Source organism: Neovison vison, chromosome 13 (genome assembly GCF_020171115.1).
Source record: "Neovison vison isolate M4711 chromosome 13, ASM_NN_V1, whole genome shotgun sequence".
Classification (NCBI taxonomy): Eukaryota; Metazoa; Chordata; class Mammalia; order Carnivora; family Mustelidae; genus Neogale; species Neogale vison.
Genome location: NC_058103.1, coordinates 110646493 through 110669672, shown reverse-complemented (window position 1 = coordinate 110669672; position 23180 = coordinate 110646493). Strand labels below are relative to the sequence as shown.

Genomic DNA, 23180 nt, shown 5'->3' with positions numbered 1-23180 from the left:
AAGCAGGCTCCCCACTGAGCAGAGAGCCTGATGCGGGGCTCAATCCCAGGACCCTAGGATCATGACCTGAGCCAAAGGCAGAGGCTTTAACCCACTGAGCCACCCAGGCGCCCCCCAGTTATTTCACTTTAGAAAATTCAATCCCTTGGTGTGCTTGGGTGGCTCAGTCCATTAAGCGACTAACTCTTGATTTCAGCTCGGGTCCTGATCTCAGGGTTCTGAGAGGGCCCCAGCCTGGAAATCTGCACTCAACTCAGAGTCTGCCTGTCCCTCTCCCTCTTCTCCCCGCTCTTCACGCTCTGTCTTCCAAATAAATAGATAAATAAAAGTTTTGTAAAATAAATAAAAGAAAAACAATTTTTTAGGAAAATTATTATTTATTTTATTTTATTTATTTATTTGACAGAGAGAGATCACAAGTAGGCAGAGAGGCAGGCAGAGAGAGAGGAGGAAGCAGGCTCCCCTCTGAGCAGAGAACTGATGTGGGGCTCAATCCCAGGACCCTGAGATCATGACCTGAGCCAAAGGCAGAGTTTAACCCACTGAGCCACTCAGGCACCCCGGATATTATTTTTAATCTTAGTCTTAAAGACTTAGTCAATTAGCCAGATGAAGGAGCTGCATAAAGAGGAGCACTCTTACAAGGAAGGAAGATTTTATGTGGGGGCCCAGACACAATACAGCAAATACATGAAACCACAAGTATTACAATGAAGACCACTAATTAGACTGTGCACAGAAATATACTCTATTTTTAGATAGAGAGGTATTAATATCATACATCATTTCCTAATTTTATACTACAATTTCCTGTAATACAGCTGTAATATAATGGTCATATGTTGTGTTAAGAAAAACAATTTTTAAAGAAAATGTAATCCCTCTTGCCTCAGGTTCCCCATTTTAAAAATGGGAATGGGGGCACCCGGGTGGCTCAGTGGGTTAAGTCTCTGCCTTCAGCTCAGGTCATGATCCCAGGGTCCTGGGATTGAGTCCGGCATCCTGGCTCTCTGCTCAGCGGGGAGCCTGCTTCCTCCTCTCTCTCTTTCTCTCTCTGCCTACCTCTCCCCCTACTTGAGATCTGTCAAAAAAATAAATAAAATCTTTAAAAATAAATAAATAAAAATTAAAATGGCAATGATTTTTTAATTAATTTTTATTTTATTAATTCTAGCATGCATATGCTTTCTTATTTTAACTTCTTTATAATTGGGGTGCATCTTACATTTCACAGTCTTATAACTCATGACATCTTTCAACTGTTACTCAATGAGATAGCACTGGAGATAGTTATGTGAAAAATCTGTCATTAGCATCCTCTAGCAAGATCACAAAGCCACCATCAACACATTTTAGAACTAATGAAGTGGTAAACCTATCTCAGAGGCTGTTGTAAGGACTGAGTTAATGTGAACATGAAGAGTTTAGAACAGTGTTTGGCACACGGTAAATCCTGTGTAACTATTAACTGCCATTAGCGCCATCATCTTGCAATCTAGCCTCCTACAGTCAATATGCAGGCTTACTTTCTTTCCTAGAACTGTAAGAAGGAACTATGCCCCTAAACTAAAAATTAATGAAGGTAAAAATAACATCTATGAAGAGCACTTGAACCAAAGTTTACTTCTTTATATTCTGTATCTCCTTCAGGAAGTGGCATCTGAGATACCTCAAGGAAATGTCTTCTAAAAAGTCAATTATGACCCTAATTTGGGACCTGCACTTTCTTACTCAGTTCACTTCAATCTCTCCTCCCTACACAAATATTTTTTCAAAGTGCTCTCCACCCTCACTCTCACCAGATTAACAATAGAAAGCAAGGAACACCCACTTCCTCAACATAGACTAAGTGGTGATAATTGCCTGCTGAGAGAAAGTCAATGATCTTCTTCCTTATTTAAAAAAATAAAACATATCTTAATCGTTCTCCAGGGAATAAGATAGAAGAGAGTGGTTTTAGTTAAGAGCAAAGGAATTAGATTTCTCTCCCTCCCTCCATCATCCCCCCAACCACCCCCAACACACCACCCAGCCCAAATACTCCGTAAAGCTTCCTATGAAAGTCAATCATAGACTCAACCTTAGGATCCCCTAGCATGAGGCAGAAAGAATCATTCTGAAACTGCCTCAGATAGGTCAGGCATTTCCTGAAAGTCTGAAAAGTAATAGAGGGAAACTTTTCCCTCTATCACCCATACTTAATAGAGGGCCAAGAAAAGAGGGATGGATAATATTAACTGAATAACCACCATGTGCCACAAACAGTACTAGGCACGCATGATATTATTTTACCAGCATATTACTCTTTTTTTTTTAAGATTTTATTTATTTTATTTAGCAGATAGAGATCACAAGTAGGCAGAGAGGCAGGCAGAAAGAGAGGGAGGAGGAAGCAGGCTCCTCGCCGAGTAGAGAGCCCAAGGCGGGGCTCCATGCCAGCCCTCTAGGACCACAACCTGAGCCGAAGGCAGAGGCCCTAACCCACCGAGCCACCCAGGCGCCCCCCAGCATATTATTCTTAAAGAAGACTCAATGGTCTGTACAAACCTTGCACTACATAAAAAGTAGTACTACATTAAATGTAGTACTTTTTATGTACTACATAAAAAGATGTATTCTTAATATGATGGGAAGTAGGCCTGGGTTCAAATTCTGACTCTGTGCATGACCTGGTCTGAGTTCTTTACACTAAGCCTCCATTCTTTCATCTATAAAATGGAGATAACAATGATTATTAAGTGACATTAGCCCTGGAAAGCTTTTAGTGCATTGCTTGGTGTATGTTAAATGTTCAATAATTGAAACTTGTCTTTAAATATACTATTACTAGTAACCTCATCAAGTTCTCAGCAAGGCACGTCATTTTGTGATCTACTCTTAATTTAATCCAGTACCTCAACCTCTAGAAAATTCATAGGAAAAATTCAATTTAGGTGCAATCACTTATGAGGTTGCTATCTGATACAAAAACTATCTTAGCATTCCAATCTAACACTGAGTTTTATCTGTGTAAGTTTTGGCAGTTTCAGAGCTGGAAAGTTCATAAGTTGAATACTTTAATTACCAGAAGAGGAAACTGAATGAAGCCCAGAGAAGACAAGTGAATATTACAAAAGCAATCAGCAGGTTAGATGTGGAGCTAGGCTAGATCCCTAGGCTCCTAAATTATAGTCCTGTATCCTTTTCTAACAGATCATGATTTTTATTCTCTCTGTATCCTTTCCTTCAAAGCCAGGAACCTCAGGTATAGTTGCTTTGATTCAAGAATCAAAGTTTTCTGTGGTACCAGCCAGATACAGAGATGAATTACTTTATAAGTAAGGCTTACACTCAGGAAGTGGAGATGAAGGGCCTGTACTTCTGCCTCTCAGTCACAAAGCTCTTCTTCTTCATTTATACCCTATCTTCATTGCCTTCATAGGCAGAACTGAGGTGAGTGCTACACATCCGCATGTCACTTGAATAGTGGCTTCAGGATCCTGCTAGGTTTTTTTTTTTTTTTAAAGATTTTATTTATTTATTTGACAGACAGAGATCACAAGTAGGCAGAGAGGCAGGCAGAGAGAGAGGGGGAAGCAGGCTCCCTGCTGAGCAGAGAGCCCGATGCGGGACTCGATCCCAGGACCCTGAGATCATGACCTGAGCCAAAGGCAGCGGCTTAACCCACTGAGCCAATCGCTTCTCGGCCTTTTGGCTAAGATCAAGTGAACCCACTGAGCCACCCTGGCGCCCACAAAGCTCTTCTTCTGATGTGCTCCCCCCGGGAGACAGATCTTAAACTGAGGGCACATCTGCCTCTTGTTGGTCATAGCAAATGTAAGACATTATGTATGTTGATCCTTGTGCCATCACCTGTAAATCCTCTTTATGTAAGTCTTTCTTGTGGCTTCAAAATGGAGAGAGAGCAGGAAAATCATGAAGTTTTTCATTTCCCTACAGATATTTTTAATATTGAACTTGGTGCTTTCTTCTCAAACCAAGATTATCTCCTGTGGTTCCACCTGAAGCTTTTTATAAGGATACATCTTTGGGCTCACTCAATCACGCTTTCATTAATCAAGTATTATTTTAGTGCCTATTCTGTGCTTGGTGCCAGAGCACAATGGGAAGCCAATACTCAACATGGAAACCTTACACTTTTAGCCACATCCCCATCGATGTTCTCCTAATGACTATAACCACTTCTTTGGGTTTTCAAGAAAAGCCAATCCTCAAGAACATTTTAATCTTCCCTTGTAAACATAACACAACAGGACATCAAAATTCATATCCCCCTATTGCTTTTTCCCTGCCGATAAGTGCTCAAGTCATACATCTTGCATGCATATAAAGATACAAAAGGAATAAAAATGTGAAGTTCAACAGAGAAGAAACAGAGAGCTTTAATAGAGAAGCATGATGTATATTGTAAATCATTTTTGCCGGACAGTATTTTGAATTTCTTAGAAAGGTTAACGAAATATTACAGTGTTCCTAGAGAGCTTATGGACTTCACTTGCCTTGCCCAAAGTGATTTTCTATGTAGAAATAGGAAAATGTGAATATAACTATTACTTTTCAGATAAAACACAAAACATCAGCATTTTTGAGAACTATATTGCCTCATGTTCTGTCATACATATTAATGTCCTCTTATTCAAGGTTTCATTTCAAGAAAGATGTTCACATACCAATGACTGGCACAGAATAAAGTCTATCAGTGTTTTTTAAATTTAACGTTAAAAACAGTAGGCTTTTCTTGTTTTGTTTATGGCACCATTGTTGACCCCCATTCCTGGCATTCTGAAGGACACATATGATAGCGACAGCAGAAAAGGGGAAGAGGAATCATACAAAGTGGGGCAGTACAGGAAAGGCATTTTACAATGTACCAAGACAGGAGCAGGGACTGTGTTTATCAAATAAGCCCTGGCTACAACTGTCTTAGATCATTGCAATTCCTATACCCTAAAGTCAAACACATCTATTTTCACTATAAAAACAACATGTGTTCTGCCCAATAGTGGGGCTCCCCATTTCCATAAGAGGTGACTGCCTCTGCCCTCTGTGCATGTGAGCTGCTTCTTCTCAATTTCTGGTCTAAATAAGAGTAGATAGGTTTCTATCCTATCCTTGAGTGGAATAGCAGAAATTATAAACAAAGAACTTGCCTTGCTTGTGCAAAGATCCCGGGTAGACAGAAGTACATAGAAATCTAACAGCTTTTGAAAAATAGAAGGAAATTGGAATCTAGGTCTTTCTTGTCTCCTTACTCAAGGATGAGTTTGATTTTATCTAAATTGAGATTACATAACTGCATTAAATATTCACCCATAAGCTATGATTCATAGATGTATTCCTATCAGTATAGTGTTTGTAGAAATATCATGGATCTGGCCTAAAAGTGAGGAGAGATGTTCTTGGCTAAAAACTGACAGGATCTAAATTTGCATATCATTTGGCTTAGTAATTATAAATGTGCCTGCTACATAGGAATATTTCATTCTCCCCATTTCTTTTTTTTTTTTACTTTTATTAGCATTTAATGTATTATTTGTCCCAGGGCTACAGGTCTGTGAATCATTGGCTTATACATTTTAAAGCATTCACCATAGCACATACCCTCCCCAATGTCCATAACCCAACCACCCTCTCCCTACTCCCCCCATCATTTACCCCCATTTAAACAAAGTAAAAAAACTATCTTGTAGCAGATGATGGTATTCCAACACAGCAAGTTATTCAGAGAAAAAATAAAAAGACCTGTAAATATCATTAAATATACATTTCCAAATACTAGCAGGACACCCAAACATATCTTTACTTGTAAAAGCTTCCTCCAGACATTTGCAAATCCTTTATGAGTAGTAAAGAAAAAGATGAGGGTAAAGAAAAATTAAACAGTCTCAATCCAGGACTTGACCCATTATTTCGACAATGTTACCATTAACCTCAGTAGGTGAGCAACATAACCCAGTAAATAAATAATATAAGCAACTACACATTAGGGAAGAAGGGGACACAAATTATTCTTGTAAATAGAAAAGTGTTCTTCTCCAAGACCATTGTGGAATGACTCAAATGATATACCAGTTGTTTTGTTTTGTTTTTTAATTTATGGAGACCATTGATTGATTCATTTACTTCAAAGATGTTATTTGTTGCCCAAGCCTGTTTTAGGATCAGAATATGAGTGTTTATAGCAATTTGTGGAAAGTAAACACTGGTTGTTAAATTACGCAGTGTGTGATAAGTACCTCTTGTTTTATAGATACAAGGTAATAGGGAAAGGGCACAGTATAGAATATGTCATTTATAAAATATGGGCTATACTGTGACAATAGGAGTGGCTGTTTGGTTTGCTGAGTAAGATATCAAACAATGTGAAAGCAGCCCCGTAATGGGCACAACCATATGTGACTGCAATGTCCTACCCATGGCTCAATATGCTTTTTTTTTTTTAAGATTTTATTTATTTATTTGACAGCGAGAGATTACAAGTAGGCAGAGAGGCAGGCAGAGAGAGAGAGAGGAGGAAGCAGACTCCCTGCTGAGCAGAGAGCCCGATGTGGGACTTGATCCCAGGACCCTGGGATCATGACCTGAGCTGAAGGCAGCGGCTTAACCCACTGAGCCACCCAGGCACCCCTCAATATGCTTCTTAATGACACCATGATCCTGGAAAATCTCCAAGAATTTGATACAAGTGCAAAATTCTGTAAAGTCTACTCCCATGCAGTGGTTGCTTTTTATACATACACAGAAGATGGTTTTAACACACATTGGAGTCAAGGTCTTCTGTGTTCAAACAACAGGATACCACCACCTACCTGGGTAGAGTGAGAAGCAAAATGCCCAAAGGATATCGATATGTGACAGCTCTTCTTATAATTACAACAGATTAAAGCTTGAACACTGATCTTGTGGTTTTAAGCCTGGTGCTTTTCCCCCAATATCTTAAGAATGACACTGACACTTCACCAAACTCTCAAAGAATGTAGTGAAAATATTTTCCGAAAGTGGAAATGGAGGAGTGACGTAAGCTACATGGAAGATGGGATAGCTGTGAGCCCAACAGGTTGGCAGAGGGAATTCTGCTCTTAACAACCCAAAGGGTGGCATTTGGCTATGTCAAGGTGCCACCAAAGTCTGGGGCCTGGGACTAAAAGGCAGAAATACTAAAAGTGACAGTGCTGCTACCCCAGCCAGGGCTGTAAGGGTGACAAATCGAGCAGCACACAAAGGACTTGATATTGGAATGTGCATTTCCAAGATCGCAAAACACACACAACACATTTTCATTTTTCACTTAGAAATGGAGTTAGGAGTTCTGCCAAGCCTTATCCTCCCTGAGCATGGAACATGTGTGGTGAGACCTTTGACCAGCGCAGACTGGCTCTCTCTTGCATCTCATCTGCTTTAAGTTTTGTGTCTGTGTGCTGCCACACAGGAAAGGTGTTCATTTGTCAGGAGAAATACATCAAATCAAGAAGCAAACCACTGCACTTATGAAGTAGTGATGATGCTTCTTTCATTCCAAGAAAAATTTTAAGATGGTAAAAGAACCTACAAATTACAAGCAAGATCTACTGAGAATCACTGTCCAAATAATAAAGACAATTAGATAATGATCTCAGAGTTGAAAATAACCAGGGAAGAAAGGAGCTCCCTTATCACTCCCTTTTTAAAAAATGAGAATGTGAGCACTCTGTATTTATTCACCCTATAGAGAAAGTGTGTCCAGAATATATATCACCTCTCTGTCTTTCCAGACCCAACCGTTGGCACACTAGGATATTGTTTTCCCTGTGTTTTGTAAGTATGATTTTTTTTTTACACTATATTGTAATCATTTCACCGATTTCTTCAGCAAAGGACAGGAACCATACTTTAACTTTTCTGCAATGAGAGATGCTCGTACCCTCACAATTACAGGATGGGACCTTGAGAGCTCCCATCCCACATGCCCTACCCCAAAGGCTAAACTGAGCCGTTGGTTTGGTACACAGATGCCTACGATGGCTACTACAATGCACCAGGTATGGTTCCCCTTTTCCCTTGCCCTGCCTGCCCCACCCCCTCACCTTGGGTTGGTCACATCACAGCACAGCTATTCTCAGCTCCCAGGAATATGCTCCCGATGTACATGGCGGCTTACTAACACACACGGTTCCAACACTTCACAGCTGGCTTTCTTTCCCACAGTCTAACATCCACCTACAATTTCCCCATGTTGGGTTCTCACAGCCTTGTTTCTAATAATTACCCTTATGCCATGACCTCTCTACTCTCTTTTTCCCCTTTCTGGCTTTCTTGTGTCTTGTCTCCAGGTACTTTTCCCAAATTCCAGTTTGTGAGTGCAGCAACTGACCTCACATCGATAATGCCAGGCAAATGCACATTTTTTGGTAACACGGTGAGCTGCCGTGTTAACTTCAAGGTATTAGACCCTCCTTAGTAAGCTCAAGAGCTGCTGTGTCCTCAAGAACTTCTACTTTTCCAATAAGGAAAAGAGCTTTCTTCTATCTATTCCTGGAAATAGAGCCATTTCAGGAATACAAATGCTTCTCAATACGGTGTTAGTTTTGGTTTTCCCATAAAATTAATGAATAGGCAGCATACTGGTACAAGCTGGTCCTGAGTTTAAAACATCTGTAGAGGCCCCTGGGTGGCTCAGTCAATTAAGTCTGACTCTTGATCTCACCTTAGGTCTTGACCTCAGGCTCATGAGTTCCAGAAAAAAAAAAAAGGCAAAAACATCAGTAAATATTTCTACCATACAACAACCTTTGAGAGAGAGAAAGAATGCATGAGCAGGGTGGAGAGCAGAGGGAGAGGGACAAGCAGGCTCGCTGCTGAGCTCAATCCCAGGACCCTGAGATCATGACCTGAGGCAAAATCAAGAGTGGGCCACTTAACCAACTGAGCAACCCAGGCACCCCACAACGTAGTCCTTTCAAAAACACTGAAATACTATGCTCCGTGAGGGAGACCATCAACAAAATGAAACAGCAACCTACTAAATGGGAGAAATTATTTGCAAGTCATATATACCTGATAAGAGGTTGATATCCAAAATACATGAAGAAGTCGTACAACTCAACATTGAAGAAAAACAAATACCTGATTTAAAAATGGGCAGAGGCCCTGAATAGACATTTTTCCAAAGAAGACTTACAGAGCGCCAACAGACACATGAAAAGACACCCAACATCACTTATCATCAAGGAAAGGCTAATCAGAACCACAATGAGGTATCACCTCATACCTGCTGAATGGCTATTATCAAAAAGACAAAAGATAACTTGATGAAGATGTGGAGAAAAGCCAGCCTTCCTAGACTATTGGTAGGAATGTAAATTGGTACAACCACTGTGTAAAACAGTCCCGAGTTTCCTCAAAAAATTAAAAAAATAGAACAACCATATAACCCAGTAATTCCACTTCTGGTATTTGTCAAAGAAAATGAAAAAACTAACTCAAAAAAAATGTGTACCCCATGTGAATTGCAGCATTACTTACAACAGTTAAGATAAGGAAATAACCAGGGGCACCTGGGTGGCTCAGTGGGTTAAAGATTCTGCCTTCGGCTCAGGTCATAATCCCAGGGTCCTGGGATGGAGCCCCGAATCTGGGCTCTCTGCTCAGCAGGGAACCTGCTTCCCCTCTCTCTCTGCCTACTTGTGATCTCTCTCTCTGTCAAATAAATAAATAAATAAAATCTTTAAAAAAAAAAAAGATAAGGAAACAACCAAAATATCCATCAACAGGTGAATGATAAAGAAAATGGGATAGATACACACACACACACACACACACACACACACACACATAAAAAAGGAAATCTTGGGTGTCTGAATGGCTCAGGTCATGATCTCAGTCCTGTCCTGGGATCCAGCCCAGCATCAGGCTCTCTGCTCAGCGGGGAGCCTGCTTCCCTCACTCTCTCTGCCTGCCTGTCTTCTACTTGTGGTCGGTTTGTGAAATAAATAAATAAAATCTTTGGGAAAAAAAAAAAGGAAATCTTGCCATTTGTGACAACATGAATGGACCTTGAGGATATTATGCTAAGTGAAATAAGTCAGACAGGGAAAAACAAACACCATATGATCTCACGTATATGTAGAATTTGAAAAAAAAAAAAAAAGCAAGCTCATGGATACAGATTGATGATTGCCAAAAGCAGGGAAGAGGGGGTGGGTAAAATGGGTGAAGGGAGTCAAAAGGTATAAACTTCTAGTTATGAAATAAATAAGTTATGGAGATGTAATATACATGTAGCATGGTGACTACCGCTAATAACACTGTACTGCATATTTGAAACTTGCTAAGAGAGTAAATCTTAAGAATTCTCATCACACAAAAAATCCTGTATGTGTGGTGACAGATGTTAACAAGACTTACTGTAGTGGTCATTTTGCAATATATGCGAATATTGAATCACCTTGTAGACCTGAAATTACTACATTGTATTCATATTACATTGTATTATACCTTGATTTAAAATATAAGAATTTTTATTTAGTTGTCAGAGAGAGAGCATGCACGCACAAACTTGGGGAGCAGCAGGCAAAGGGAGAAGCAGGCTCCCCACTGAGCAAGGAGCCCAAGGGGGGACTTAATTCCAGAGCTCTGGGATTATGACCTGAGCCTAAGGCAAATGTTTAACTGACGGAGCCACCCAGGCATCCCAGAAATATAAGAATTTAAAAAAAAAAAAAATTGAAATAGGCTCAGAATATCAAACTATTTCCTGATGCTTTAGCACTACTAAAACAATGACACTGGGATTCTGAGCCCGGCCTCTTGGGTGTCAGTAAGGTACAGACAGCCGGCTATTGGTCTTTGGGTCTCCCTCAGGTCTGCTCTCTCAGCAATGTATTCATAATGTGTTGAATGGCTCCCTAAATGGTATCATATTCTTTAATAGCTGAATCAAAAGGAAAGAAAAGAAACTCACCTAATGGATAAGGTCTAATGAGATGTACTTCTTACTGATTCTCAGGAAGTCTTTCCTTGTTTCTCCTGTTCAGTATGCAGTCTTGGAATGGACTGTTTGCACTTGTGTCAGCAGCTGTTTATAGAATGGGGTGTGCCTTGGATTTACTTATGCAAAAGGACTGAGAACTACAACCATCCAGTTGATTTCTAAATCAACCTGTCTGATCACAGTTGGCGGCTTAGCTATTGCTGTTGATTTCTAATTTTATTGCATTTTACTCAGTAAATGTGATCTGCAAATTAACAAGTAACAGATTTGTTAAGTTTCATAAATGTTCCATTATTTTTTTAAAAGATTCGTAACCCTGTTATACAGAGGATTATATACATGCTAGGTCTAGCTAGTTAATTGTGTTTTTCAATCTGATACGGCTTTAAGTTTTGCTCTTTTATCTGTTCTTTTCTGAGAAAGGTGTATTAAGAAATGGGATCATATTTATTTTTAAAAGGTAAGTACAAGGTAATGTCCTAAAGGAGATAAATATGAAGCATCATAAAAGAACAAGGCATTGCAGTCCCTACTCAGAGAGGTATTAAATCTGTGGTCTTCATTTTGTGTTCCGTAGAACTCTGAGATCCATGGAAGTACTTTAAGAGTTATCTAAACTTTTATTCAAATGTCTGTTTTCCCTTTATTGTTATTTTTTTGAATGGAATAAAAACTCTTACAGTCAAATGATTTACATACCAGATTTAGAGTCCTCCAAAGTGTTCACGTATGCTGCTTGGCTATTATTTGCTTCTGCCCTTACAGCACATATGTTATTTGAAATTTCTATAAATGTGTCATTAATTTAGAAAGCTGTACTTTGCACTAGGCCTTTTTCTCTTTCTTTCTCTCTTTTTTTAAAAATTTAGAGTGGATTCATGTGTCCACTCTCGCGAAATTATTTAAAGAAGCACATGCCAGCCATACTCAACACATGACAGCAAGGCTCAGGCACATGCATTCAGCATGTTTGCTTTCATCCTCTTAGGTCAGTTGAGCAATAAGAAATGGACACAATATTTTACATCAAAATATTCAATTATAAAAATAAAAAGCAGAATGTAAGTGCAGTAAAATTCAGTTCTGTATAAGAACATAAAATAAACATTCACTTATAGGCTGCTGTAGAGATGATTTTATATTTAGGGAGCTTCTTGTTTGACTTCTATAAATATGATAAAGCTAGTCTAAGTTTGGGTTACTTCTTGTCTATAGCAAATCAGTATCTTCACAGCCAGCTGGATATTCCTGCACAGGGTCTCAGAAAGCCTACATAATGTCACTACAGCAAACCTTTCACTGCCTCAGAAAACCATGATCCAGCTAGTAGCAAACTTTCTTTAGCAAATTTTTTCAAATGAACTCTTACACGGCACTCCAACATAAAAAAAAGCAATGAGTGTAGAACCTTCTGGTGAAAAGAGGAAGATGAGACCTGACCTCCAAGGCCTCTGGCCCAATAAGGACTAACAAGAGCTCCTTCATACACATTTGGAAGCCAATGAGGAAAGCTCTACCTTCAGCCCTACTCTGAATCATCTCATTTGCCTTTGCACCCAAACACTTCCTGTCTGCCTAATCATCTTAGACTAACAACCCACTTGGAAATCCTGCCAGGCTTTTCCAACAAACATCTCCTAAAGATGACATCTGTCAGATCTCCCCCCATTTACCACAATCTTAGGAGTCCTCTCACCAGCAGGGAAAACCTGAAATGTATTGGGTGTCCCTGGTGAGGACTCCAAGAAGGGCTACCCAAAGTGTGAGAGAGGAAGATAAGCCTATAAGAAAGAATCGTGGAGACAATGCTCATTGGGTCACTCACAGGAAAGGAAGAGCTCTGGGTCTAAGTCTAAAGAGTCCTGGAAAAGTCCAGATCAAACCAAGAGGCAGCACTGCCCCCCCACACACACACCCCACCTTGGGATAGGAACCAGTGTCCTTGAAAATGGAACCTGGCAGAGGATGTTTATACCAGCTACACTGGTGATCCTTTCCTAAAGAGTCTAAATGGACACATTAAGGCCATCAGAAAATATATCCAGATTAGTCTCAATAGACTCAAGAAGCTATACTTGGGGTGGAACCCTCAAAAGTCAAGATATGTTTTGAAAACAGAATGAAACACTGATACAGCAAACTTAAAACGACTGAGAATATATTATTTTGCACTATGGCCAAAGCCACTACATACTAAATTATAATCAGAATAGCATTAAGAGGCACAAAGTTGTTGTTGTTGTTTTAGTACTGATGTGAAAAAAACTGAAAATTCTCTCCACTAACCTGATTTTTTTTTCTATGAATTCAGGAGAAATTGCTAGTATTACATTTTATCCACAGAACCCCTTGTTCCAGCTAATGGCTATGTCATGAGGAATGCTTTTATACAAAAGCATTGCTACTTAAAACTATTAGGGAGTTCCAGGGAAGCAGGAAGGGGCATGAGAAAATAGGAAAAGAGCAGCCTCTGGTGTTCCCACCAGGGCAGACAGCCTCATGTGAAGGTGACACAGAACCAATTCCAGACACAAGGGGTTAAATACAAATGGAGGGTCCCAGGCAAGGGGTCAAAGTCACATCAAAGTCAAACACTAACAAGGTAAGGAACAGATCAAAAAGGGGAGAAGTGGCTCATGGATGGTGGGAGAGTGTTCCAGGAATTCAGGAGAACACCTAGCCATACAGACTGGACAGACCTTTTAGTTCGTTACAGCCAGCAAGGAGCAAGACCTAGAAAAGGCCCTTCATGGTTGCTGCTTTATCAAAAACCACAGAGATTCTCTTACCTTCTAAGCCAGGGCAATTTCTTCCAACCACTTGCTGTCCTCTTAGCCTATCCAATCACAGAGGCTCCCTAACTGTTCCAACCAGATTCCTTCACTAAGTTTCCTCCTCCTACCCTGGGCAGATGAAACCCAAGAGTCTAGGTTAGCATTTGGTTCCCCAACACCAGTCATGCCCTTGTCATTAGCCAAGCCTGAGATGAGGGCACCTATGAGAACCAAGCTCCGGTTTCCTGAATGATATTTTAAAGCAAGAGTCTAAGTATACAGGGTCTAAAGTGAGTGGGCACAATGGCCACTCAGAAAGAACCTAGAAAGCCTTGTTTTAAAAGGAGCAGATAAAGACATCTCAATATAGATTTACTAACACAAAATAAAAATTTTGACAGCAAGAGAATAAGCTACGAGGGTAAAGAAAATTACAGACAAGAGGAGCATGAAGCACAGGACAGACCACTGCGAGGATGTAGGAATCCATGAGTTTATAAGAAACTGATAAGCAATGACTTTGGATATCTTGTTTGAGTGGTTGGAGGACATTAAAGAAACAATATTAAGTTTTTTATTGAGGATGAAATGAGACTCTATATATGAGAGGTGACTGTAAACTAGTAAGAAAAGCTTTTATAAGTCACACATGAAAAATCGATCCCACAATTCTACAAACATGTTTTAATAAGACCACTTCCTAAAATATAAAGTTAACTCCACATACCAACAAATTTGATTGTAAAAGTTCGTAAGCTGACTATTTTGACCTCAGGAATTACCTTTCCATTAAAAAAAAAAAGTTATCAAATGGTATCCTTTTTAAATTATAACTTTTCCATATATATTTGCTTATCACACAAAAATACAATTGCTATATAGCTATCAAGCATTAAAAATAAACTAAAAGTAACAATTGACCCCAATGATACTAATCAATATTTAAGGAGAAATCACCTTAAAAATTTCAATATGAATGTCCCAGAAAAGGTTTTACATATTCACATTTCAGATTCCACTGCATAGAAATTACAATTTTTAAATAATTGAAATAATTTCCCTTATTTTTCCCTAATTTCCCTTATTTTAAATAATTGAAATAATTTCCCTTAACTGCTGGTGCCTCGAAGTAGTGGAGATACATGTTCCTTCTGCTGCTGCAAAATAGTTCTAAACTGTGAACATTTTGACACCGGAAGGAACAGATATTAAAGCCCTATTACCACTAATCTAAAAGGACTTAATCTTATGTTCTCTGCAGAAGACAGAAGCTCATAAAAGAACACATGTAGGCTTTTCCTATTAGAAAACTGGACATTTTTCATGTCCATTCCATCAGAAGAGGTTTTTCATTTTGTCCAGATGCAAAATGTTTAAGAACTCAGGAGATGCAGTGTGGGGACTGTAGTCAGTGGATTTTTTGTGATCCTTTCAGAAAAAGGAAATATAGTTTGGAAGTATAGTTTAGTTGTCAAAGTATTGACATTTTTAAAGCATCTCACTACTTCATGAGGCAAATACATAAGAATACGTACAACAAGGCGGTGCCAGAAACATCCACAGATTTGGTCGCCACAACGTATATCCATGCACAGATGACATGCATAATTTTTTGGGTTCCCTGCTCTTCTGACACCAGGGCTCCCTATTGATTGCCATAGTAGGGAAAAAGGAAGGGAAGTTGTTTCAAAGGAAACATCCTTACCTATTTATGTTCCTTCTCTCACAGCCTCAGTAGTTAACAGAATAACCACAAATTAAGCCAAATGTTCCTCTACCGACTCCACTCCCACCCTGGAAACCTGTCTTCATAAGCCACATCCGACTCTGGATATCCCTTCAACCAGCATTTTCTCACTAAGTATGAGTACTTCATCTTTCTTAACTTACAGGAGTATTGTGCTGCTTTGAAGTACTCCTCTCCCTTCTCACGAACGTGTCTCAACTCTCCAGTAAACTTGCACATTTCCTGAAGACTGTCTTCTTGTGTGTGGCCTGTCCCCCACCCCACATCACCAGACTGTCATTCAACTGCTAATTGTGTTTACCATCTGGCTTTCTCTAACAGCCTCTTCCTTCCTCTGGTTCCCTCTGTTCCTTGCTGATTTCACTCAGGAGTGACCCAAAAGAGCATCTTGGGGCTCCACTGATAGCTATTCTTTTTTGGTAAATTAAATTGTATTTGTGTTCAACTCAACACATTTGGATAAGCAATTTATATGCTGCCCATTACTATGCTAGCAACTATGAAGGGCATGAAAGAAATATGTGACCCGGCCGCTCCCCTCAGTAAGCTGGTAACTGGGATGAGGAAACAAAATGAACTAATTTTCAACAAAGGACAAATAAGATAATCAGGAAGCAAAATGTCTAGTATGCCATGCAGACCACCCAGCACAGGCCATTAAAAGTACACAGAACTTGAAGTCAGAAGACCTGAACTCTGTCACTTACTTCCTAGCTGTGTGACCTACGGCAAGTCACATAACCTCTCCCAGGCTGTGTCCTCAATATGGGAATATTTATCTAGCAAAGCTACTGGAAGGACTACGAATACATTATGTGAGCAAACTGCTGGGTACCTGGAAGACGGTGTTTTGACAAGACAAATAGACCCTGGGAGGTCAGAAAGAGGGAGCTATCTGACCAAGCCTGCAAGCAAGAGCCAGAGTCTGAGCTGAGTACCTTCCAGCCCAAGAAGAATTTAGCAGGGTGGTCAGGAATAGAAAGAAAGAGAAAGCATGTTTGGTGCACAGGCATGTTTTGATTTCAATCTAACAAGCACTGAGAAGCCCTGTCAAGTATTTCGAAGGCTACAAATATGATGAAGAAATAATCCTTCCCCTAAAAGTTTAGTCAGAGAGACATAAGACAAGTAACTATAAATTCAAAGGAATGCTTATACGGTCCCATGGCAAGTTGAAGAGGGCTGGACGACTAACCCATCAGCGTGTGGGTTTCTAGTTCCGGCTCTGCAACCCACCATGGGTCACTATCCCTCTCCAGGACTGTTTCCTCAAAAATGAAATAAGAGGTTTCCACTTCATGGTATCTTTTCTAGAAAACATTCTATTCTCTGATTCTAGGTTCAGAGTCCAGGGTTTAACCATGTGAAAATTAAATGGGGTCATGGCGGCAGCAATCCCTTGTATCTCCTCTCACTCCGTAAAGATGAGAGCCTAGACAAGGGCACCAGCAATGGGAATGATGTGGAAGGAATCCAACAGATGTTAATTTTAAAAGTAATAGAATACAGTGCCACAGTGGGTAGAAGAGAGAGCAGCAAAGACAAAGAGCTCCAAAAACTAGAACTAGGTGGGACACTGGGTGGCTCAGTTGATTAAGCCATCCAACTTCTGGTTTCAGCTTAGGTCATGATCTCAGGGTCCTGAGACCAGGCCCCACATTGGGCTCTGCAACAGCTCGGAGTCTGCTTTTCCTTTCCCTTTCTCCTTACCACCCTCACTCACTCACTCTCTCATAAATAAATAAAGTCTTTAAAAAAAGAATGAAACTGAGCCAGACAGCAAAGGGGTGCTGCAGTCAGCAACAGGTAGGTACCAAAGATAGGTACCAAAGAGTGAAATTCCTGGAGCACAGGTATGTACCTGCTCAGTAATACAAGATAATGCCAAATAGTTGACGGATATAGTTGTTTTACACCCCCAGCTACACTTCTACCAAGATCTGGTGTTTGTTGTCCGACTTCTCAAAATGGTAACACATCAGGGATCTAAATTAGCATTTCTCTGATTGCTAACGGAGTTGAGCGTATTTAATGTGTTGGCCATTCAATTTCTTCTTATGGAAACACATGCCTACTCTTTCCCTATTTTTCTATTGTGTTATCTTTTTCTTATGGATATGCAGGAGTTCTTAATAAATTCTGGATACTAGTCCTTTGTCAGTTACAGATGTTGCAAATATCTGCTTCCTGTTTGTAGTTCATCTTTTCACTTTTCTTTCTTTTTTTTTTTTAAAGATTTTATTTATTTATTTGACAGAGAGAGACACCAGTGAGAGAGGGAACACAAGCAGGGGGAGTGGGAGAGAGAGAAGCAGGCTTCCCGCCGAGCAGGGAGCCTGATCCATGTATCCCAGGACCCTGGGATAATGACCTGAGCCTAAGGCAGATGCTTAATGCCTGAGCCACCCAGGCACCCCATCTTTTCACTTTTTTAATGGTTCTTAATAGTCAAGTACCAAAAGAAATCCTTCTTTACCGAAAGTGATAAAGATACTTTCCTATATTATTTTCCTAAATGTTGCCTTTCACATTTAAGTCTTTAATCCACTGGAAATTTTTTAAGGTGTATGTAGGGATCCAATTTCATTATTTTTTTTTTCCCTGAAGGATATCTAATTGTCCTAGTACCATTCATTGAAAAAAATTACCCTTTCCCTAGAGATTCACTATATATGGGCAGATCTGTTTCAGGGCTCTCTCTTTTGTTCCTGGTCATTTTTACTATCCTTGGGCCAATGTCATAAGGCTTTAGTTACTATGACTTCATTATACAGGTCTTGCTCAACTTACAGTGGGGTTATGTCCTGATAAACCCATCTAAATTAAAATATCTTAAGTCAAAAATGTACTTAATACACCTAATCTACTGAACTTCAAGGCTTAGCCTAGGTCCTCTTAAAAAAAGTGTTCAGAATACTTGTATTAGGCTATAGTTGGACAAAATCATCCAACACAAAGCCTATTTTATAATAAAGTATTGAATTTCTCAGGTAATTGAATACTGTACTGTAAGTGAAAAAGAGAGGTTGTCTGGGTACAGAATGGTTATAAGTGTACGGGTTGTTTACCCTTATGATCATGTGGCCAACCGGGAGCTGATGCTCCCTCTGGCTACCCAGCATCACAAGGGAGCATCCTACCATATTGCTAGACTGGAAAAAGATCAAAATTCAATATTCACAGTGCAGTTTCAACTGAATGTATATCGCTTCCACACCTCCAAGTCAAAAACTCTTAGGTCAAATCATCCTAAGTCAGGGATGATCCATATAACTTTGTATTTGAGAAGACCAGCCTCCCTGACCTTATTGTGGGCAATCTTAACCTCCCATACTTCCATCGAAGTTCCTCAAAAGCCATATGGGGATTTTGGCTCTGACTGCATGAAAATCTATGGATCAAACTGAGAAGACTGACATATTCATGATTTTGAACCTACATGTGCAAGTACAGTTACCTCTCTTCATTTATTTAGGTCTTCTTTAATGACTTTAAAAGTGTTGTCAATAAATAAATTCTCTTCATAAGGACTTTGTACATCTTCAGACTTACTGATAGTTTATATGTTTGTAACTTATGGGACAGCTTTTAAATATATACATATGTCTTCTATTACTTAGCCACGCTTTTTCTAACAATTTGTTAAACACAGATGAAAATAATTGTATTTTGCTTTTTTCTTTTCTAAACTTTCTACTTTTTTATTTATATTCTTGTCTTACTGTGCCAGTTAGGACCTCCAAAAGAATTTAATAGACAGTCTTATCTTGATTCTAACATTTCACCCTCAAGAATAACATCTGCTTTAGATTTTTGGTAGACATTTTTTGGGGGGGGTTAAGGAAGTTCTCCATCTGTTCTTAGTTTTCTAAGAATGAGTATGATGCACGGATATCAGTTTTATCAAATTTTGCTTTGGCTTCTATTGAGAAAATTATGTAATTTTTCTCCTTCAGTGTGTTAGCTAACAAGCTTTTACATTTATTCAGCCTTTGATCTTTAGCTTTCTGGTCTCCTTTTTTCTTCTCTAATTCTCTTAACTTCTATTCTTTTATTTATTTATTTATTTTACTTATTTGACAGAGAGAGAGATCACAAGTGGGTAGAGAGGCAGGCAGAGAGAGGGCGAAGCAGGCTCCCTCCTGAGCAGAGAGCCTGATGCAGGGCTCCATCCCAGGACCCTGAGATCATGACCTGAGCTGAAGGCAGAGGCTTAACCAGCTGAACCACCCAGGTGTCCCTTAACATCTATTCTTGATTATACTTTCTACCCAAGACTTTTCTTTCAAAGTCATTCTGTTTCTTCCTGGTCATTCCTGGAGTGGGGAAGGCTGTAGTTCTCAGAGTCATTCATACATATTTGAATGAATAAAAAAATGAAATGTCTAATAAGTGCCAGGTATTTGAGGTGATTACCCAAAACTAATCTTCAAATATAACACAATACATTTATATAGGTTGCTCTTTTTTGGAGCTAAATAAAAAAAGGTTACTTGAGATGCAGTCTCTTAGAGGCAGGATTATCATAGCAAGTTTTTCAACTGAAGTAGTGTTCCACCCCCTAGAGAAATATCAGAAAGTCATTAAGCTATCTTTTGAATTTTCTTTTCAAAATTATTCTTGACTGTAAGTACTAGAACTCAAGTTCCCCCATTACAACACCTAGCAATTGGAGGCAACAGATTTCAAAAATAGGCGATTTGGAAAGATGCAAAGTACTGCTTATACACATTCTGTAATTTAACATTATCAGTCAGAAGAGTCAGTCCATACCTCAAAATTTGGTTCAGAACCTCAACCCAAACCTGACCAGCCACAATGATGATTTAATTTGTACAAACAATCCAGAGACAGAGGGAAGAATACAAGCATTTCCTTTTGTTTAAAGCAGGGTGAACAAGTCTGATTTTTGCCATGCTGCATCAGGGGGTGTTACAGCTCTGGAAAAGTCTGGATCTTTCATAGGTTCTGTCTTAATCAGGGATTATATGTTTGTTTATTCGTTTAATAGGTGAGTACCCACCACACACTGTGCAAGGTGATAAAATGCAAATAAGACAGCTAAAGCACCTGTCCTCACAGAGTTAACCATCTAATGGAGGTCTCAGAGCACTGACACAAAATGCCTGCTTCATTATAGCAGGCATAATGAAAGGATCCCTTGAGATTAACACCTAACCTAGATATGGTCAGGTGGTGAGAGAAGGTTTCTGAGAAGTGGATGAGGAGGTTTGCTGACTTGGGATGCAGAAGGTCTCTAAGTACTTTGCAGTCCTAAACAGTAGGCGTAAGGCTAGCATTCTGTGGGGGGAAACACTCCATAGTCCAATGGTGTAGATCAGGAGAGGGGAAAAAAGGCTGAAAGATCCAGACCCCCATGCAAACACTCCCCCCATCTGACCCCACTGCCCATAAACATATGCAACCCAGGAAGCTACAGTTTAAAAAAGAAAAAAAAAGAAAGAAAGAAAATCAAGATCCTCACCAGATACTTGGAAAAATGACTGAAGATGAGTATGAAATGTTATACTGTAGGCTCTACCCAATCTGCCATCTCCCCTCTGCAAGCAAAAGTGTGAACTTTTACTTTATAAAAGGTGACAACATCTTAATTTTAAAATTAAAGAAATTGAAAGCACATTTCTAAACTCTACAAATTCCAAATTCTAATTATTTAGGATGTACTTTAAGGAAAAAAAAAAAAAAAACTTTCCCAAATTTTTTCACTGGTCTATGCAATTATCCTGAAATCTGTTTCATTTAATTCCATTAAATGCATCTATTTGACCAAGGATGTCAGACAAGTTGTATTCTAGAAGTGAAAAGGGACACTTACAAAAGAAATAGAAATCAGCCAGCAACTGCTCTAGAATATTTAGTTCCTAGAGAAACAAATTAAACCTCACAGGTGTTTATAGCATTGGAGTCTATATCCGACTCCAAAGGACCTACAGCCCCTGCCTGCAGTAAGTTTTACAGCAGCTTAAAAAAAAAGTACATTTTTATTTTTTGATTTCCACAAACCTTTAATTACTTTTAAACACTTTTAGTAACTATTAAAGACTTAAAAATAGATTTTTGAGCTAGTCTAAGCAGAATATTTAAATTGTTTTAGAGGAGGGGCACCTGGGTGACTCAGTGGGTTAAGCCACTGCCTTCAGCTCAGGTCATGATCTCAGGGTCCTGGGATCGAGTCCCGCGTCGGGCTCTCTGCTCAGCAGGGGGCCTGCTTCCCTTCCCCTCTCTCTGCCTGCCTCTCTGCCTACTGTGATCTCTCTCTGTCAAATAAATAAATAAAATCTTTAAAAAAAATTGTTTTAGAGGAAAATAAACTTGGCTCAACTGACAAATGCAAAATGACAAAAATTCTACAGCGTAGGATGATGTTGGGAAGGGTAGTACTGCCTGGGACAGGTTTGGAAGTACTTCTCAAGAAACCTACACCAAATATCCCTCAATGCAAAATGACATACACACACCAACACAAAAAGTGTTAATAATCTCAAATCGAGTTTGATAAGTAGACTGACCTAGGACAATGATCAAAAGACACACCAGCAGAGCTTGAACTGTGGAGAGAGAGCCTGTTTTTTTGTTGTTTTGTTGTTGTTGTTGTTGTGGGTTTTTTTGTTTGTTTGTTTTTGTTTTTGTTTTTAAGAGAGAGACAGGAAGACAGCACAAGCAGAGGGAGTGGCAGAGGGAGAAGCAGGCTCTCCAGGGAGCCTGATGCAGGGCTCCATCCCAGGACCCTGGGATCATGACCTGAGCCAAAGGCAGACACTTAATGACTGAGCCACGCAGGCACTCCAGGAGAGCCTGGTTCTGATGATTAAAGTCAGGCACCAGCTCGTAAGCACATGAGTTAAAACATCATGCCTTTAACGAACCAGGACCGAGAACATGCCTTGCACTCATCACTATGTGAAACACGGAGAACGTAGCTCTGGAAGAGCAACAGTCTAACAGAAGCACTCTCTGTGGGAATGAATAGTAAAACAAGAACCGTAACAAACATGCACACAATGCTGGACAGGTGGGAGGGCTGGGGCAGAGGGGGTTAGAAGGAAGGGGAGACATCCAATATGCCTGGCAGGGGAAACCAGGAAAACTTCACAGAGTAGCATCTGGGTCAAGGACTAAACCACACACCAAGGGACAAGCGATACATGTGAATGGACAAAAATCACCAGCTCACCAAGCGATGTGACAAAGGACTTCACATGCCAAATAAGCATCGTCCTTAAAGACAACAGAAGCTATCAACAACATGATCTTTGATGCTAATCTGAAAGGTGTAAATAACTGTTGATGGCATTAGGCAAGGGCTGTCTGGCATTCGAAGTACAGAACCCAGACAAGGCTTCCAGCCTTGAGAGAGGAGCAAGCGCTGTGTGACAGCCTGGGAGTGTGGGAGTGAAGATGTTGGCACTTGCAGAGGTGTAAGCGGGAGAAGGGTGTGGGTGCCTGTAGGGGGCCTCAGGTGCACGGCCACGGAGAGGATGTGTCCAGATGGGCTAGAAAGGTGGAAGAGACTCTGCAACCGAGGCCCGAAAAGACTCCTCTGTAATGTAAAAAGTCCGTGTTATCCTCTGCAATGGAAAGCCACTGCAGACTTCTTTTTTTTTTTTTTTCTCCCAATTTATTTATTTTCAGAAAAACAGTATTCATTATTTTTTCACCACACCCAGTG

The 23180-nt window shown here is 39.8% G+C and overlaps 1 protein-coding gene across 4 annotated transcripts in view; it reads right to left on the bottom strand.

Annotated features, from left to right (window-relative positions):
• RAB27A (RAB27A, member RAS oncogene family) overlaps nt 1-23180 on the bottom strand; it is a 78510-nt gene that overhangs the window by 33607 nt on the left and 21723 nt on the right. The window contains exon 1 of one of the 4 annotated variants that reach the window (XM_044229645.1): nt 10940-11039. The exons of the other annotated variants lie outside the window; for them this stretch is intronic. The gene's annotated coding sequence lies outside the window, so the exon portion shown is untranslated. Of the gene's footprint in view, nt 1-10939; nt 11040-23180 lie in introns of those variants that run through there. 4 annotated transcript variants of the gene reach the window in all.